The sequence below is a fragment of the Chiloscyllium punctatum genome, chromosome 50 (assembly GCF_047496795.1).
Source record: "Chiloscyllium punctatum isolate Juve2018m chromosome 50, sChiPun1.3, whole genome shotgun sequence".
NCBI classification, from domain to species: Eukaryota; Metazoa; Chordata; class Chondrichthyes; order Orectolobiformes; family Hemiscylliidae; genus Chiloscyllium; species Chiloscyllium punctatum.
Window position 1 is genome coordinate 37,164,997 of NC_092788.1, and position 16,833 is coordinate 37,181,829.

Below are 16,833 nucleotides of genomic sequence, written 5' to 3' on the forward strand. Positions count from 1 at the left end.
CAGGAAATTATATACCAGTGACCCTTACTTCTGTCGTAGGAAAGGTTTTGGAAAGGATTATAAGAGACACTATTTGTAATCATCTGGCAAACAACAATATGATTTCAGATCATCAATATGGTTTCGTCAAGGGCAGGTCGTGTCTCACAAATCTCATTGAGTTTTCTGAGATGGTGACCAAGCATATAGATGAGGGTAGGGCAGTTGACGCGGTATACGTGGACTTCAGTAATGCCTTTGATAAGGTTCCACATGGTCGGCTGTTAGAGAAAATGCAGCGACATGGAATTGAGTGTGATTTAGCAGTTTGGATTAGAAACTGGCTTTCTGAAAGAAGGCAGCGAGTGGTGGATGATGGAAAATAATCAGCCTCCAGTGCGGTTATTAGTGGTGTTCCACAAGGATCTGTTTTGGGATCACTGCTATTTGTCATTTTTATAAAAGTCTTAGACGCAGGCATAGGTGGATGGATTAGTAAGTTTGCAGACGACAGCAAAGTCAGTGGAGTAGTGGACGTGTGGAAGAATGTTACAGGTTGCAGGGGGACTTGGATAAACTGTAGAATTGGGCTGAATGTGGCAAATGGAGTTCAATGCAGCTAAATGTGATGTGATGCACTTTGTGAAGAATAACAGGAAGGCAGAGTACTGGGTCAATGGAAAGATTCTTGGTAGTGTAGATGTGCAGAAGGATGTTGGAGGCCATATGCATACATACATGCCTGAAAGTTGCCACCCAGGTGTACAGTACTGTTAAGGCGGCATACAGTGTGTTAGATTTCATTCGGAGATGGATTGAGTTCTGGAGCCGCAATATGATGCTGCAACTATCCAAAACACTGGTGTGGCCATATTTGGAATATTGTGTGCAGTTCTGGTGCCCATATTTCTGGAAGGATGTGGAAGCATGGGAAAAGGCACAGAGGATATTTACCAGGATGTCGTGTGTTCTGGAGGGAAGCTCTTATGAGGAAAGGTTGAGAGAATTGAACGTGTTCTCATTGGCAAGAAGAAGGCGAAGAGAGGATTTGATAGAGACAAACAAGATGATCAGAGGCTTAGATAGTGTAAATATATGGCTTACTTATAAGTATATGGCTGGCTGCCACTGTAAGTATACTCGGCATTCGGAGGCCTTTGAGGACGCTCCGTTACATGCGCGTGCAGGATAAGGTCACGTGGTGCATCGCACCGTTCCAAAACAAGGTCACGTGATGCACTGTTTCACGTGCCGGAGGCGTGCAGGGAGGTCACATGGTCCTCCGTATCGCGGGCAAAATGGGTTCACGTGGTACTCCGTTTCGCACGCAAAACAAGGTCACGTGGGGTCGAACATCCGGGAATGGAAGGAGGCAGAGAATGGAGTCAGACTAACAACCAATCAGAAGATAATCCCACCTCAGTGACTGCATGATATTTTTTACTATATAAAAAGACTGGGTCAGGGACAAGGGTGTGGTATTTTTCTGAACTGACACACTGTATAGTTTGTCAGGGACGGAAAGGTCGAGACCCAGAGCTCTGTATGCTTTATCCACTTACTGTAAAATAAACTCAAGAAGTGTGACACTGAATACCTTCTCCTATTGCTTCATTTTAAAGAACACGCAGGACTTGGCTCACACATAGAAGAAAGTAAGTTAGTAAATTGAGCCAGAGTCCGACAATAGGGTAGACAGTGAAAGTCTTTTTCCTAGGATGAAGACATTAGTGTGTATAAGGGGGCATATCTACAAATTGAGGGGTGATAGATTTAAGACAGATGTCAGAGGCAGGTTCTTTACTCAGAGTGGTTCGGGCATGGAATCCACTACCTACTAATGTCGTTAACTCAGCCACTATAGCGAGATTTAAACAATCCTTTAGATAAGCACATGGGTGATTTCAGGATAGTGTAGGGGGATGAGCTGAGAATAGTTCATAGGTTGGCGCAACATCAAGGACTGAAGAGCCTGTTCTGCGCTGTATTGTTCTCTGACTATTGTGCTACAAGTGATTTTTACTGACTTAAACAGAGTGATGGATCTTGTATTGTGGGCTTACGAAATGTCACTGATCTCTACCAAACATGTACGAGGTACAGAATGCTGCCTGACCTGCTGCGCTTTTCCAGCAATAAATTTTTCAGCTCTGATCTCCAGCATCTGCAGTCCTCACTTTCTCCATGTACGAGGTAGAGTCAGAGCAATAATAAGAGGCTGCAACAGGAGGGGGACAGGTAGCTCCATACAAAACCCGACTCCTTCTCAACTGTTTTCACCACAAAAACCGAGCGCCTTCCAGAAAAGCACCTCTATATCCCACCACTTTGCCCTACAATCGTGGTATCTGGCTGCGCACGAAGAGCAGTGCAATAGTCTGTACTGGGACCCTGAAACGCTTGGTAAAGAGTCAAATCATCTGAGCATTGAAAGCCCCATCACATTGAAAGCATTTTCTCTTGTTTTCACTGTTCCTGACTTCCCTTAGTTTTCCGAATGAACCTGCTAAAGTTGTTATTACACATATCTGCACAAGCTGTGAATTGAACCCAGGCCTCTCGGTCCAAGATTCGGGATATTTTCACCACGTCACAAAACATCGACTCGAACTTCCTTTGTCCCTTGCCTGCGAAGTCACACCTGAATCAACTCTGCAATTGGGAGGAAGGGGCGGAACAGGAGGACCGAGTAGCGGCCGGTCCTCTAACCAGAGTGAATGAGGAGAGGGGCCAAAGCATTCTCGGGAGTGAGCGCTTCAAGATTGGTCAGAGAGCAAACTATTTTGCAGGATTGATCATTCTCATGATATAGTGGAGCATTAAATCTCTCTCATAAATCAATGTGAGATTTTAAGAAATCCTGTAGTTGAAATGTAAATCTGATAATGTACATATTTCCAATCGATTTACACAACTCGAGTAAGAAACTTCTTTTCAAACTCCCAGAACGATTAGTAATTTACATACCTGGCCGGTATGGTTGATTTGGACCAGACAATCTATTTGCATGTTAGACATCTCTATGACTGTAACTTGACAAAACAATTGTTAATGACTAATATTTTACCCATCAGTCTGTGCAGTTATGAATATTATCTATGAACTCACTAATAACCTCAGACGCACGCGCAGTTTGGTTTCAATGCAGAGCATGCGCACTGTCACATTGGTCAGTGCAGAGAGAAATGGAGCTGATTTCTCCGGCAGCGGCTGCGAGCGGCTTCAGAGAGCGGTGCTCAGAGCCTCGCTGGGAGAAAGGAGCGGAGAGAATTCACAAGTAAAGGTTAAAAAATCTCGAAAAAGACCCTCCAGGCCCGGGTAAGGAGGTGGCGGTCTCTGATCAGGGAAGGGGCCCAGGGTCACGGCCGCCATTTGTTTGAGGGAAGAGGGAGCGCGGGCCTCAGGGCCGCCATCTTGGGAAGGTCAAGGTGCAGGAGGGCGGGGCTCTCGGGGTCTGTAGAACAATCAGAGGAAAGGGAAGCCCCATTGTTATTGATTAATTCCACGAACACAGCTTCACTGGGCGATCCTGCAGGAATATCCTCTCTCCGTCCTGCTGGGATGTTTCACCCCATCAGAACCAGCAGCTCTCCTCCTCTCTCAGCTCCCCTTCTGTCCTTCCTGCAGCATCTGTCCCCTGGAACATTGAGCTGCCTGTCCTGTCCCTCCCTCAGCTGTTGTTCTGTAATACCTGTGATATCCCAGTCACATCTTAGATTGCTTCACTAAAGACAGGAATGCACCCGATGGATGTTTCTTAACTTCAGTAATTGTTTAATACTCACTTACAGGTTTTTAATTACATCGTTTTTGAAGCATTTACTTCACACTCAATCATTTGCAATGGCGGGATTTGAACCTGTGTCCAGAGAACACTTGCTGAGTTTCTGTATAAATTGTCACACAATAATGCTACTAGGCCACCACTTCGCCTGCTCACAGTTTGTATATCCCATTGCAACATGAATCAAAACCCTTTCTTCCTGCACACTTGTTGATCCGGCACTCTGGTGATGTGACTCAGTACCTCTCCATGTGGTATCCCTCACTGTGTGGGTCTAATTGCTGCCTCTGTCAGCGTCTCTCACATTTGAAGCTACTCCAGACCATGAGCCAACAGAATTCTCCACTCCAGAGAGATGAGGCAGCACAGGTCAGGAATGGAGACTGGGATTTTCCAGATCTCTGTGGGCTCAGTGCCATTCTATATGTGTAACCCTCAAAGCATGAGTCTAATTTCCCATTCTGCCTATTTCTGTGTCTTCTACAGGTACTCATGGAGTTCCTGACTCAATAGACTTGCCAACTGCTGGTTGGGACGATGGATGGTCAGCCAGAAAGACAAATCAGGGAGGTCGGGAGTCTTCAATACATCCTGCTGCCAGGTAAGATCATTCCAGTGCACAGAGCAGAAAGTAATAAGGGGGATCCAAACATCAGCTAACAAGACATGACATAGAGAAAGTGCTGGAGGGGGAGCACAGTACAAACACACCCCAGGCTCAATCACCACGCCTGCTGCAGGTTTTGTTGTAATGAGACAGCATCGGGAGTTCCCAGGTATCAGTCCAGGCCTGTGCTTTCTTAGGGAGCATCAGAACAACTGAGGGGAAAGCAGGCCTCCCACGAGAGGGTGGTAATGCTGCCTGGGATCTTTCTCTTCCCTATTCCCTCTCCAACACTGTATCTATGGCTTGTATTGAGGACCAGTGTCTTCAATCATTCTAACTCCTATAACAGTTCCTATCTCTGTCATCTCCTCCCCTCTCACCAATTATTTCACATATTTGAAACCTCCAGTCCAGATGACCATCCGTATCACTGTAACTTGCTTCAGTCTCTACAACATGCCTTGTCTCGATAGTCTCCTCCTCCAATAACTGGAGACATCGGGTCTGTTTCTGTACGGCATGACTCTTCATCCGAGGTTTCCTAAATGGAATGAGTCGTGTTTGCCTGTGTTTGGCCCATACCACTTCAAACCTTCTCCTCTCCATGTACCTGCCCGAGTGTCTTTTCAATGTTGAAATTGTACTTGTTTTTACCATTTCCTCTGGCAGTCCATTCCGTCTATGCACCATCCTCTGTGGATAATGTTGCCCCTCAGCTCCCTCTTTAAATCCTTGCTCTCTCACCCCACATTTATGCCTCTAGCTTTGGACTCACCTACCCTTGTCAATTCACCTTACTTAGATCATACATGGTTTCATAAACCTTTATAACGTCGCCCTGTGGCCTCCTCTGCCCAGGAGAAATATTGACGACAGTGTTACCAATATCTCTAACTCATGTACTCAATGCTCTGACAAATGAAGACAAGTATGCCAATTGCTGCTTTCAACACCCTGTCGCCCTGTGATGCCAGTCCACGGAACAATGTAACTGCACCCCTTGGTCTCTCTCTGTTCGACAGCACTGCCCAGGGCCCAACTATTATCCGTATGAGTCCTCCCTGGTTTGTCTTAACTAAATCCAACACCTGAATTAAACTCCATCTTTCATTCCTTGGCCCAGTTGATTAACATCCCCTTCGATAATTATATTCCCTGCCCACTCTTCCACTCATCTTGGTATCCATAAACATACGAACAGGGACTCCTGTATTTTCACTCAAATTGTTTATGTAAATGGTGCACAACAGTGGTCCCAGCACCAATTCTTACAGCACACTGCTGGTCAGAGGCCTCCAGTCTGAACAACAACCCTCTCCCACCACCCTCTCCCTCCACCCTCTGTCTCCCACTGTCATCCCATTTTGTATCCAGTTGGTGAGCTCTCCCTGATCCCTTGTGATCTACCCTTACTAACCAATGTATCATGCTACACCCTGAACAAGGGCTTGCAGAAGCCAGAAACAACGTCTGTTGCTCTTGTTTTAGTCTATCTTTTATCTTTTTGGTCACATCTTGAGCAAACTCCAGTCAAGATTGTGGGACATGTTTTCCCATGCACAAAGTCATGCTGGCTGTCCGTAATCAGGCCTTATCTTTCCAAATGCATGTAAGACCTACCTCTCAGAATGACCTCCAACAACTGACCCACCCTGATGTCTCGCTCATCAGTCTGTAGTTCCCTGGCTTTCTCTTGCAGCTTTTCTTAATTGATGACATAACATTACAATCATAGTCAGAGTCATACCGTACTCTTTGGTTAACGCTAACCATACTCTAAAACTGATCTCATCGCACCTGCCTGTTCCTGGATCACATCCCTTCAAACCTTTCCTATTTCTGTACTAATCCAAATGTCTTTTAAACATTGTTATTGTCCCCATGTTCACCCCTTCCTTGGCAAGTTCATTCCACACACAACCCACCCTCTGTGTAACAATGTGCCTCTCGTGTCTTTTTTAAAAATGTCTTTCCTCTAAACTTAAAAATGTAGTGCCTTGTCTTGAAACTCCCCTGTCCATGGGAAAAGACAACTCCCATTAACTCTATCGATCCCCCTCATGATTTTATAAACTTCTATGAGGTCATCTGTCAACATTCAGGTTTCAGTGAAAAATACCAACCTATTCAGCCTTTCTTTATACTGAAGCCTTTTGTACCCAGCCACATCCCAGTAAATCTCCTCCCAACCCTTTCCAACTTAATAATATCCTTCCTATAACTGGGCGACCAGAACTGGACACAGTATTCCAGAAGAGGACTCACCAATGGCCTGTATAATCTCAATGCGACTTCCCAACTCCTATATCCAAAGGACTGAGCAATTAAAGCAAGTGAGGCAAGCACCTTTTTAAAACTATCCTGTCTCTCCATGTTACAAACTTCAAAGAATTATGTAGCTGAACACTGAGGTCCCTCTGTTCTATAACACCACTGAAGGCCTTGCCATTAATTGTATGAGCCCTGCCCGTGTTTGTTGCACAAAATGCATTACCTTGCATTTATTCAGATTAAACTCCATCTACAGTTTTTCAGCCATTCATTCACACATTTAATCAGGATCCCTTTGTAATCTCAGAAAACCTTCTTCATGTCCACAATGCCACCCTCCAGTCTAACAGCCTATCACACACAGCTCTCTATGTTACAAATATCTCTGCTTGGGGCCCGACAATTTCTTCACCAGCTTCCCACAGTGTCCTGAGATCCATTTGATCAGGTCCTGGGGATTTATCTACCTTTGCATTTTAAAACCTCCAGCACCTCCTTTTCTATAATGTGGACTCATTTCAAGACATTGAGTCATAGAGATGTACAGCACGGAAACAGGCCCTTCGGACCAACTCCTGCATGACGTTTCTAGTCACATTTGCCACAATTTTCCCAATATCCCTCTAAACCCTTGCTATTCATACACCCATCCACATGCCTTTTAAATGTATTTCTATCAGCCTCCACTATTTGCTCTGGCAGCTTATTCCATCCACTCTGTGGGAGCCAGTTGTCCTTTAGACCCCTTTGAAAAGTTTCCCTCGCCTGGGGAAATGACCTTGTCTATTGACCCTGTCGATGACCACCATGATTTTAAACACCCTTTATCGGTTAACTCCTCAGCTTCCCATGTTCAACTGAAAACAGCCCCAGCCTATTCAGGCTTTTCCCTGAAGTAAAAACCCTCCAACCCTGGCAACGTCTTTGGTCATTTCTTCTGAACCCTTTCATGTTCCACGACATCCTTCCGATGGCATTGAGACCAGAATTGCACACAGTATTCCAAAAGTGGTCAGGCCAAACACTGTTTAGTTCCCTGAGCGCCCCAGTCTTTATCCACAGTAAGTTCCAAAGTGAAATATTTGTTTTGGATCTTGTAGTTTCACACTTTGTTGCCTTCATTGATCATTAAGGAGACCGGGTTTGTCCCGAGCTCTTCTTTTGCTCTTAATACACTTGTAGAGTCTCTTTGGATTCTCCTTAACTTTCTCTGCCAAAGCGATCTCGTGTCCCCTTTTTACATTCCTGATTTCCATCCTAAGTGTATTTCTACAGCCCGGATGCTCCTGAAGGGATTCTCTTGAGTCAGCCAGTTATATCTGACATGTGACCCCTTTTTTCTTGACCACAGCCTCGAATCTCAGCCAGTGTTTCCTAATTCAGTCAGCATTGAGCTGCACACTAACAGGAACACGCTGGCGCTGAACGCTCCTTTTGTCTCGGTTTTAAAATATTCCTACTTGCCAGACTTCCCTTTATCTGCAAATAGCCGACCCAGATCTACTTTAAAAATTCCTGTCTAATACTATCTTGCTCCATTGAATAACTTTAACTTGTGGACCAGGCCTGTCCTTTTCCATCACTATTTTCAAACTAATACAATTGTGGTAACTTTCCAAAGTGCTCCCCCACTAACACCTCAGTCCCGTTCCCGACCTTGTTTCCCAAGGGGAGGTCAGGTTTAGCCCCATTCTCCAGTTGGGCCATTTACGTAATGACTTGGAGTTTTCAGAACACACTTAACAAATTCCTTCCATCCAAATGCTTAACTTAGTAACAATCCCAGTCCAGGTTTGGAACGGTTAAGATCCCCTATCATTCCAACCCTATTATTCTAAGAGATATCTGAAATCTCCTGACATATTTGCTCCTCCATCTCCCATTGCCTATCGCTGTAGTCCGACCGTAGAAAACTAATGACCAATTTTTATTTCTCAGTTCCACTAATATCGTTTAACTGGGCGATCCGACATGAATACTCCCTCGAGGTACTGCTGGGATGTTTCCCCCAATCAAACCCACCCGCTCTCCTCCTGATTTGCCTCCTGTTCTGTCCTTCCTGTATTCTCCGGAACATTGAGCTGCTGGTCCTGTTGCTCCCTCAGCTGTGTTTCTGTAATATCTATGGGATCCCAATCCCATGTTCCCATCCATGCTCTGGGTTCATCTGCCTTATCTGTCTTGGCCTTTGCATTGAAATAACTGCCGTTTAATCCACCAATTTTCCATAATTGTCTGCTATGTTCTTGCCTGCCTTGTCTACTTATATTCCTCTCTTGAACATTTGTTCCAGCCTCAACTTTCTTTCTGGCCTTACAACTCTTTGGGGTCACACAGCCCTGCCAGATGAGTTTAAATCCTCTCGAGCAGCTCCAGCAACGTTCCCCACCAGGATGTGGGTCCCCCTCCTGTTCCCAGTTCAGGCGTATTCCCCACCCTGTCTACCTGTGCTGACACCTTCAGACATCCAGGGACTTGCCCACCAAGGTCCCTGTATTCCTCAGTACTCCAGGAGGACCTACCATTCATGATGTATATCATTCGTTTATTAGACTTCCCACAATGCATTACCTCACAGTGATCAGAAGTAAACTCTGTCTGCCATTACTCTGCTCAGTTTATCATCTGATCGATATCAGACTGCAGCCTGAGTCCATCCCCCTCACTCTGGACAACACCCTCACCTTTCATGTTATCTGCAAACCTACTAATGTTACCTTCTGCTTTCACATCCGAGTGATTAATGTCCATAATGAACAGCAATGGCTCCTGCACAGATCCCTGTGGTACACCCGCTGGGCAAAGGCTTTCAATCAGAAAACCAACCCTCCACCAATTGTGGAGCCAATTTACCAACTTACCTTGGATCCCATGGGCTCTTCCCTTTTGGACCAGCCTTCCATGTGGGACCTTGTCAAAGACCTTAATGAACTCCATATAAACCACATCATCTGCACTGCCCTCATCAAAATTGTTAGGACAGTCGTCTAGCAAATCCATACAGATAATCCCTAATGAAATTGTGGGGGTATCCGTTTTTGGCGAATACATTGTATCGGTGTTCTTCTTCCTCTTTTTGCAGTTCTGGTGTACTGCAGTGTGTTGTGGCCCTTTTGAATAGTGTCTTGATGCAACTTCTTTTGTGTGTGTTGGGGTGGTTGCTTTCGTAGTTCAGGACTTGGTCTGTGTGTGTGGCTTTCCTGTAAACCTTTGTGGTGAATTCTCCGTTTGGTGTTCTCTGTACCATCACGTCTAGGAATGGGAGTTGGTTGTCCTTTTCTTCCTCTCTAGTGAATCGGATTCCTGTGAGTGTGGCGTTGATGATCTGGTGTTTGTTCTCTATTTCTGTGTTTTTAATGATTACAAAGGTGTCATCCACATATCTGACCCAGATTTTGAGTGAATTTGCGGTAAGACGGTTTGTTCTAACCTTTGCATTACCGCTTCTGCTATGAGTCCAGAGATGGGTGAGCCCATGGGGGTGCCGTTGATTTGTTCATATATTTGGTTGTTGAATGTGAAGTGTGTTGTGAGGCACAGGTCCAGTAGTTTGAGTATGGAGTCTTTGTTGATAGGTTCCCCGTCTTGTTGTCTGTTGTGTCTGTCCAGCAGGTTGGCAATTGTTTCTCTGGCTAGGGTTTTGTCGATAGAGGTGAACAGTGCCGTTACATCGAATGAGACCATAGTTTCTTCCTTGTCTATGTGTATATTTCTGATGATGTCCAAGAATTCCTGTGTTGTCTGTACAGAGTGTCTGGATCCACTGATCAGGTGTTTCAGTTTCTGCTGTAGTTCTTTAGCCAGTTTGTGTGATGGTGTCCCTGGTAGTGATACTATGGGTCTGAGTGGGATGGCTGGTTTGTGCACTTTAGGTAGTCCATAGAGTCTGGGGGTGTTGTTGCTTTCAGGTTTCACACTCTGACGGTCAAACCTGCTTATCTGTCCATTTTTTTTGTAGGTTTCTCAGTGTGTTGTTTTTCCTATTGGTGAGCTGCGGGGTGGGGTCAAACTCCACACAATTTCATCCACAGATGTCTCGGGGAAAGACAACAGAATGAAGACATGCCACGACCCAAAGGACTAGTCACACTACCATACATCAAGAACATTTCGGAACTGACAGCCAGACTACTGCGATCTCAAGGACTCATAACAGCACACAAACCAACAGCCACTCTCAGACAACAACTCACCTGACACCCAGCATGAGCAAAACCAATGTAGTGTACAAAATCGCATGCAAGGACTGCACAAAACACTACATAGGACAAACAGGAAGACAGCTAACAATCCGCATCCATGAACACCAACTAGCCACGAAACGACACGACCAGCTACCCTTAGTAGTCACACAGGCAGATGACAAGCAACATGAATTCGACTGGGACAACACCACTATTATAGGACAAGCCAAACAGAGAACAGCCAGGTAATTCCTAGAGGCATGGCACTCATCCACAGATTCAATCAATAAGCTCATCAACCTGGACCCAATATACCGGCCACTACAGCGGACAACTGGAACTGACAACCGGAATCGGCAGATACAAACCACTATAAATGCTGGAGGAAAGATCACATAAGCGCTTCACAGGAGGCTCCCAAGCACTGAGGATGTCACCTAGGCAGGGGACGAAACGTCTGCAACACAAATTCCCAACTCGGCGAACAGAACCACAACAACGAGCACCCGAGCTCCAGATCTTCACCCAAACGTTGAAGCCCTTTCGACTCTACAAAGCTCCGTCATGAACAACCCACCATCTCTCTATTTCCTTTGCCTTCTTCAGTGTCTGCAACTCTCGCTGTATCTTCCAGTAACGTTCTTTAGTTACTGCAGGTCTGCCTAGCTCCCCGATAACCTGTTCCATCCCATACAGCTCCCTCAATCACTGTAACACCCCCTGCTCTGTCTAATCCTCCTCTTCCCCACTGTCTTCCAGGCCCAACGGCGATCCTGTAAGACAGCAGTGTGGAATGGGATGTTATAAACCTCAGCTGAGGCTTGAGGCCTACCATTACCTGGGAGTCACAAGGGGAGAGAACCTGAGAGAGAGCAGCACAAACCGGGAGAATATACATCAGCAACGAGGATTGGGGCCGACTGGGACTTGGATTTGGATAAAAAGCAGAGCAGGGGGCTCGAAATCAGCACCGAGTCACAGAGGGAGGGACTGTGTGAGGGAGCAACTTGGAGCAGGAGCTTGAGGCTGACTCACACCTGGGAGAAGAGAAATCCGCACTGAGGATCGAGGCCTAGTTGTACCTGGGAGTCACAGAGACGGTGACCCTGTGAGGGAACAGACTGGAGTGAGAGCTGGATGATTACATGTCCGAGGAGACACATCACTGTGTGTGCACGTGTCCCTCCATTGTTCTGTGTTTATGTGTGTACGTCTGCTTCCCTCACTAGGTGTGTGTAACTCTCCTGACTGTGTGTGTTTGCCCCTCCCTTACTGTGTGTGCATGCGTGTCCCTCCCTCACTGTGTGTGTGTGTGTGTTTGTGTGTGTGCATGTCTGCGTGTCTCCCTCCCTCACTTTGTGTGTGTGTGTGTGCCCTCTCTCGCTTTCTGAGCATGTCCCACCCTAGCTGTGTCTGCTTGTCTCAACTTCGCTGTGTGTGTGCATGTCCCACCCTCGCTGTTTGTGTGTGTCCCTCTTGCTGTGAGTGTGTGTGCCCCTCTTGCAGTGTGTGAGGGTGTCCTCCCCTCGCTCTGTATGTGGGTGTATGCATATCGCTCGCTCACTGTGTGTCTGTGTGTACCACCCTCGCTGTGTGAGTATGTATGCATGTCCCTCTCTCACTGCGTGCATGTCGCTTTTGCTGTGTGTGTGTCCCTCATGCTGTGTGTGTGCGTGTCCCTCCCTTGTTGTGTTTGTGTGTGTCCCTCCGTTGCTGTGTGTGTATGCCCCTCCCTCACTGTGTGAGCGTGTCCCCTCCCTCGCTGCGTGTGAGCGTGCCCCCCCGCTGCGTGTGAGCGTGTCCCCCCCATCGCTGCGTGTGAGCGTGTCCCCCCCTCGCTGCGTGTGAGCGTGTCCCCCCCATCGCTGCGTGTGAGCGTGTCCCCCCCCTCGCTGCGTGTGAGCGTGTCCCCCCCCTCGCTGCGTGTGAGCGTGTCCCCCCCCTCGCTGCGTGTGAGCGTGTCCCCCCCCTCGCTGCGTGTGAGCGTGTCCCCCCCCTCGCTGCGTGTGAGCGTGTCCCCCCCTCGCTGCGTGTGAGCGTGTCCCCCCCCTCGCTGCGTGTGAGCGTGTCCCCCCCCTCGCTGCGTGTGAGCGTGTCCCCCCCCTCGCTGCGTGTGAGCGTGTCCCCCCCCTCGCTGCGTGTGAGCGTGTCCCCCCCCTCGCTGCGTGTGAGCGTGTCCCCCCCTCGCTGCGTGTGAGCGTGTCCCCCCCCTCGCTTCGTGTCTCAGCAAGCCTCTCACTCGCTGTGGATGTGTGTGTGTGTTTGTGTGTGCGTGCGTGGCCCTTCCTTCTTGTGTGTGTGTGTGTACATGTCACACCGTCACAGTATATGTTTGTGTGTCGCCCCTTCACTGCGTGTCCCTCAGTCGCTGCTTGTGTGTGTGTAACTCCATCGCGTTGTGTGTATGTGTCTCTCTCTTGCTGTGTGTGTGCATGTCTCACCCTCGCTCTGTGTGTGTGTGTGTGTGTGTGTGTGTGTGCGTGTCCCTCCCTCGTTTTGTGCACGTGTCCCCCTCGTGCTGGGAGAATGTGTCTCCCTCTTGATGTGTATGAGAGTGTCACTCCCTCACTGTGTGTCCCTCCCTCGCTGTGTGTCTGCGTGTATCCCCTTAACTGTGTGTATGTGTGCGTGTCCCTCTCTCGCTCTGTGTGTGTATGTCCCTCTTGTGTGTGCACGTGTCACTCCCTCGCTCTGTGTGTGTGTCCCTCCCTCACTATGTGAGTGCATATACCCCCTTGCTGTGTGTGCATGTGTTCCTCCCTCTCCCTGTGTGTGCGTGCTTCTCGTCAATTTCTGTGCACATGCCCTGCCCCTCGCCGTGTGTGCGTGCTTGTCCCTCCCCCATGCTATGTGTGTGCATGTCCTTCCCTTCCTTGCTCTGTGTTTGTGTGTGTGTGTGTGTGTGTGTTCCTCCCTTGCTGTGTGTGTCCCTCCCTCTCTTTGTGTGTGTGCATCCCTCCCTCGCTGTGTGTGTGCATCCCTCCCTCGCTGTGTGTGTGCGTCCCTCTGTCGCTGTGTGTGCATATCCCTCCCTCGCTGTGCGTGTGCATGTCCCTCCCTTGCTGTGTGTCTCAGCAAGTCCCTCGCTTGCTGTGTGTGTGTGTGTGTGTGTGTGTGTGTGTGTGAGCGTGCGCGTCTCTTGCTTGCTCTGGGTGTGTGTGTGTGTCCCTCTCTCGCTGTGTGTGTGTGTGCATTTCTTGCTTGCTGTGTGTGTGTTTCCCTTCCTCTATTGTGTACGTGTCACACTCTCACATTATGTGTTTGTGTGTCCCCCCCTTCGCTGCGTGTTTCTCACTTGCTGTGTGTGTACGTGTCCCTCCCTCACTCTGTGTGTGAAAGTGTGTCTCCCTCCCTTGCTGTGAATGTGTGTCCCCCTCCTCGCTGTGTGTGTGCGTGTGTGTGTGTGTGTGTGTCCCACCTCACTGTGAGTGTGTGCGCGCATCCCTCCCTTACTATGTATGTGCGTGTCCCTCCCTCGCTGTGTATGTGTGGGTTTCCCCTCCTTGCTCTGTGTGTGTTTGTGTGTGTGTGTGTCCCTCTTGGTGTGCATGGCCCTCCCTCGCTGTGTGTGCATGTCCCTCACTGGCTGTGTGTGCGTGTCCCCCTCTCGCTGTGTGTGTGTCTGTGTTTGTGTGCTTTCTCATGCATGTGTCGCTCCCTCGCTGTGTGTGTGTGCTTGTGTATCCCTCCCTTGCTCTGTGTATGCGTGTGTCCCTCCTTTGCTATGTGTGTGTGTGTGTGGTCCCACCCTCACTGTCTGTATGTGTGTGTGTCCCTCCCTCTCTGTGTATGTGTGAATTTCCCCCCCTTGCTCTGTGTGTGTGTGTCCCTCTTGCTGTACATGTGTGTGCGTGTCCCTCCCTCTCTGTGTATGTGTGAATTTCCCCCCCTTGCTCTGTGTGTGTGTGTCCCTCTTGCTGTGCATGTGTGTGCGTGGCCCTCCCTCGCTGTGTGTGTCTCTCCCTCGCTCTCTGTGTGTGGGCCCACCCTCGCTGTCTGTGTGTGTGCGTGTCCCTCCCTTGCCGTGTATTTGTGTGTCCCTCTCTCGCTGTGTGCCTGTATTTGTCTGCTTGCGCATGCGCGTGTCCCTCCCTCGCTATGTTTATATGTGTGTCCCTTGCTGTGTATGTGACAGTTCCCCCCCTTATGTCTGTGTGTGTGTGTGTCCCTCTTCCTGTGTGTGTATGAGTGCATGTCCCCCCTTGCTGTGTGTGCGTGTCCTTCTTTCCCTTGCTCTGTGTGTGTGTGCACGTGTCCCCCCTTGCTGTGAGTATGTGTCCCTCTTGATGTGTATGTGAGTGTCACTCCCTCACTGTGTGTATGTATGTGCCTCCCTCACTGTGTGTGCGTGTCCCTCTTGCTGTGGGTGTGTGTGCATGGCCCTCCCTCGCTGTGTGTGCATCTGTCACCCCCCCACTATGTGTGTGTGTGTCTCTCCCTCGCTCTGTGTGTGTGTGTGTGTGTGTGTGTGTGTGTGTGTGTGTGTGTCTGCCTCTCTGTGTGTCTGCGAGTATCCCCTTAACTGTGTGTATATGTGCGTGTCCCTCCCTCGCTGTGTGTGTGTGAGACCCTCTTGCTGTGTGTGCATGTCACTCCCTCGCTGTGTGTGTGTGTGTGTGTCCCTGCCTTGCTCTTTGTGTATATCCCCCTAACAGCAAGTGCGCATCTCCCCTTGCTGTGTGAGGGCATGTCCCACCTCGCTGTGTGCGCGTGTGTCTCTCCCTTGCTGTGTTTGTGTGTGTCCCCTCTCCCTGTGTGTGAGTGCCCCCTCTCAATTTCTGTGCACATGCCCTCCCCATCGCCGTGTGTGTGCTTGTTCATCCTTCCCTGTGTGTGTATCCCTCCTTCCGTGTGTGTGTGTCTGTCTGTTTTCCTCCCTCACTCTGTGTGTATGTACGTTTCACTCTCTCGCTGTTTGCGTGTCTCCCGCTCGCTGTGTGTGTGTGTGTCCCACCCTCGCTGTGTGTGTGTGTCCCTCCCTCGCTGTGCGTGTGCGTGTTCCTCCCTCTCTGCGTGTCTCACCTTGCTGTGTGTGTCCCTCGCTCGCTGTGTGTGTGTCTCGCTTGCTGTGTGTGTGTGTTTGTGTGTGTGTCCCTTCTTCATTGTGTGTATGTGTGTGTGTATGTGTCACACCCTCACAGTATGTGTTTGTGTGTGTTCCCCTACGTGTGTGTGTGTGTGTGTGTGTGTGCGTGTGTGTGTGTATGTGCGCTGTGAGAGTGCATATACCCCCTCGCTGTGTGCGCGTGTCCCTTCCTTGCAGTGTATGTGCGTGTCTCTCCCTCGCTGTGTGTCTGCGTGTATTCCCTTCAACGTAAGAGTGTGTGTTTGTCCCTTCCTCACTGTGTGTGCGCGTCTCTCCCTTGCTGTGTGTGTGTGTGTGTGTGTATGTGTGCGTGTCCCTCCTTCACTTTGCGTGTATGTGTGTCCCTGTCCCTCGCAGTGTGTGTCTCCCTCCCTCACAGTGTGTCTGCGAGTATCCCCCTTACTGTGTGTGTTTGTGTATCCCTCCTTTGCTTTGCGTGTGTGTATCCCTGTCCCTCGCTGTGTGTGTCCCTCCCTCGCCGTGTGTCTGTGAGTATATCCCTCGCTGTGTGTGTGTGTGTCCCTCCCTCACTGTGTGTCTTCGGGTAACCCCCATCACTGTGTGTGTTTGCGTGTCGCTCCCTCGCTGCGTGTATCCCACGCTCGCTGTGTGTGCACGTGTCCTTCCCTTGCTCTGTATTTGTGTGTGTGTGTGTGTGTGTATCTGTTCATGTTCCTCCCTCGCTTTGCATGTGTGTTTCCGTCCCGTGTGTGTGCGCACGCGCGTGTGCATGTCCCTCCCTTGCTCTATGTGTGTGTGTGTATCCCTCCCTCACTTTGCGTGTATATCCGTCCCTTGTGTGTGTGTGCGTGTGTGCGTGTGTGCATGTCCCTCCCTTGCTCTGTGTTTCTGTGTAAATATGTCTGCGTGACCCTCACTCGCTTTGTGTGTCAATGTGTCCGTCCCTTGTGTGTGAGTGCGT

The 16,833-nt window shown here is 49.0% G+C and overlaps 1 long non-coding RNA gene across 2 annotated transcripts in view; it reads left to right on the top strand.

The window, feature by feature from the left end:
- Positions 1-3,165: 3,165 nt before the first annotated feature.
- LOC140469977 (uncharacterized) overlaps positions 3,166-16,833 on the top strand; it is a 33,414-nt gene continuing 19,746 nt past the window's right edge. For both annotated transcript variants that reach the window (XR_011956248.1, XR_011956249.1), the window contains exons 1-2: positions 3,166-3,297; positions 4,250-4,364. This is a non-coding gene — a long non-coding RNA (uncharacterized lncRNA). The remainder of the gene's footprint in view (positions 3,298-4,249; positions 4,365-16,833) is intronic.